The following is a 2,849-nucleotide window of genomic DNA, read 5'->3' as shown; positions in this document are numbered from 1 at the left end:
CCCCCATCTTTAGTCGGTGTTCATGATGTATTTCACACATCTATGTTGAGGAAGTACATTGTGGATCTAGCCCACGTGTTGACCCAAGAATTACCTGAACTCTCCGAGGGCCTGACTTACGTCGAGGAGCCTATGAAGATTCTTGAGAGGAATGAGCATAATCTTTGAAATTGTGTCGTCTCTTATGTTAAGGTACGATGGAGAAACCATTCTGACAAGGAGGCATCTTGGGAACGCGAGAGCGAGATTCGAGCAACGCATCCCCATCTATTCAACATGACAGGTACGCCTTAATTTTGAGGATGAAATTCTTATAAGGTAGGGAGGATGTTAAATTTGTGCCCAAAACCTGGTTTAAAACCCGGTCTGACCACCAGTCTGGTTTGAACCTTTTATGTAGAATAGGGAGCAGAGTACGCTCATGAACTGTGGGCCGTGATACTCAAGCCATCCCACAAGATTGTTGACCGTGACTCTGGAGAAGTCTTCGAGGATAGGCACATCGACAGAGATAGGGGAAAGTTTATCTTCGAGGGTGCATTCCTAGAATTTCCTCATTCCAAGGATCCGCCCGGCCCTCGTCCGGTGTACCCGTTCCCACTTACAGATGATTGGGAGTAAGTTAATATCCTAATAACTCATAAGTATAAATACTAGAATGGGCTTAGGACCTGATGTTCCTTCTAATCATATTATGGGCCTAGTAGTATAATGGGCCCAATAACTTAAAATGGACCTAAAGACCTAAGACAACCAAACATGACTTAAGAATAAAGTGAGGTAAATAGGGGTCAATCCACTATTCACCTCACAATAGAAAACCTAAATTGTGGAGAGGAAAGGAGAGAAGGAAAAAAAGAAAAAGAAGAAAAAGAAGAAGAAAAAGAAGAAGAAGAAGAAGAAGGAAGAAGGAGAAGAAAGAAGAAGAAGAAAGGAGAGAGGTGGAACCCAAGCTTGCTCTCCTACATTGGTGAGCATTCTCTCTCTCTCTCTCTCTCTCTCTCTCTCTCTCTTCCTAATTTATAGACCTAGGGTTTGGAATTATGAGCCATCAGTGCTTCACCTACCTTATTAGAAGAGCCATTAATGATAAATCCTTTATGCTTAACTATGAAGCACCTAACCCTACCTTAAACCCATTCACCCTTCTCCAATTATGAAACCAAAATTGGGGATTTACCTCCATTTATGGGTTTCACCAACCCTCATGGAAGACCGTAGATGTGTGGTTTGAGGGGTGTTAAATAACATTGATTAAAGACACTTCAAAACCCCAATACCCATACCCATGAGTTCCCTTCCCATGTGTATTTTAATAGAGGAAAACCCAATCAATCGATCATTGGGTTTACAAACCCATGTTGGGGGTGTGCTATGGCACCTTGATTGAGTTGTTTTCATGGCTAAAGAGACCTCCAAAAAAACTCCTAAGATACCCCATTTTACCCCCAAGGTAAAACCATTCTCAGAATGGCATGAATAGCAAGACTGACACATGGACAGGCACATGCAAGTGCCTGTCCCTGAGAAACCAGATCTGCCGGTGGGAAGTCCGAGAGAGACAGGCACATGGACAGGCACATGCAAGTGCCAGTCCCTGAGAAAGATCTACCTGTGGGAGGTCCGAGAGGGACAGGCACATGCAAGTGCTAGTCCCTGAGAACCTAGATATACCGGTGGGAAAGTCCGAGAGGGACAGGCACATGGACAGGCACATGCAAGTGCTAGTCCCTGAGAACCTAGATTTGTCGGTGGGAAAGTCCGAGAGGGACAGGCACATGGACAGGCACATGATATAGCCTTGCTGTATGTGCTGGTCCCCTATTTCAGCCTTGTTTGATAACTTATGGGGCCCAACTCTTCTAGCCCTAAGGCACTAATCTCTCCCCACGTTGTACACTCTCTTTAGGGTGACTGACCCGGCTCGGGGGCGTATTAGTACGTGGGACAGTGTACTTGGCATCGAACACAGATTTGAAGAACTCCGTACTGACGATTAACTGAGAATCAAGGTGAGTGAGTTAAGCAAACGTCTTAATTTATGGAATGTTTATGTGTCGTGTCTTGCGAATGTCATTCATGCATGTGTGCTATAATATATAATTATTGATAAGATATAGGACGATATAAATGTTTAGATGTTGATAGGACTTTACATTTTTGTCTTGCGATATTATTAATTTCATTGCACTATGGTGCGAATGGTATTGGATTTAGTTATGGGACTCGGGTGCCGGTTGGTGCTGGACCTGGGGATTCCATAATATGGACTCACTCATGGCATGTAGATCTAGGGTTTCGGAAGCGGGATCCAAGTGCCGGTGGGTGCTGGGCTTGAGATTGCCGCACTTGAAATTGCATTAGAGTTGTCCATTGCATTAGGTGGAAACGGGATGGTGACCGATCGACTACCTTCGGTATTCACATCTCGTACTTGTATACGTACGTATGGGCTCGAGGGGCGAGAGGATAGCCGGCCGACCGTATTTCGGTATCTATGGACTCGGCCTCTGGCCTATGCACATGCGTACCTCACTCATACAATAGGTGAATGCTGGCTAGGACAAATGTTTACCCAGTACTATGACCCTTACCGACAGGGGGTTAGGTGTCGGTCAAATCCGTGGGTTCCGACCGTTATTCGGGTATACCCACCTGGAAAGTTCGGGTACCGACTGTATTTTGGGCCGAACGCCAGGACGGGATTTGACTTGGGGGTTTGCGTATATCTCTTGGTGGAGACCGGTACAGCAGGCTTCCAGCGCAACTCGGGTTTGTCATCGCCGGTATACCATCCGTTTATGGTACCGATGTCGGGGATGCTACCTAAGGTGTTGCTATAGTACTAT

The sequence above is a fragment of the Telopea speciosissima genome, chromosome 4, assembly GCF_018873765.1.
Source record: "Telopea speciosissima isolate NSW1024214 ecotype Mountain lineage chromosome 4, Tspe_v1, whole genome shotgun sequence".
In the NCBI taxonomy this organism is placed as follows: Eukaryota; Viridiplantae; Streptophyta; class Magnoliopsida; order Proteales; family Proteaceae; genus Telopea; species Telopea speciosissima.
The sequence above is the reverse complement of the archived record's forward strand: the minus strand, read 5'-3'. Positions refer to the sequence as shown.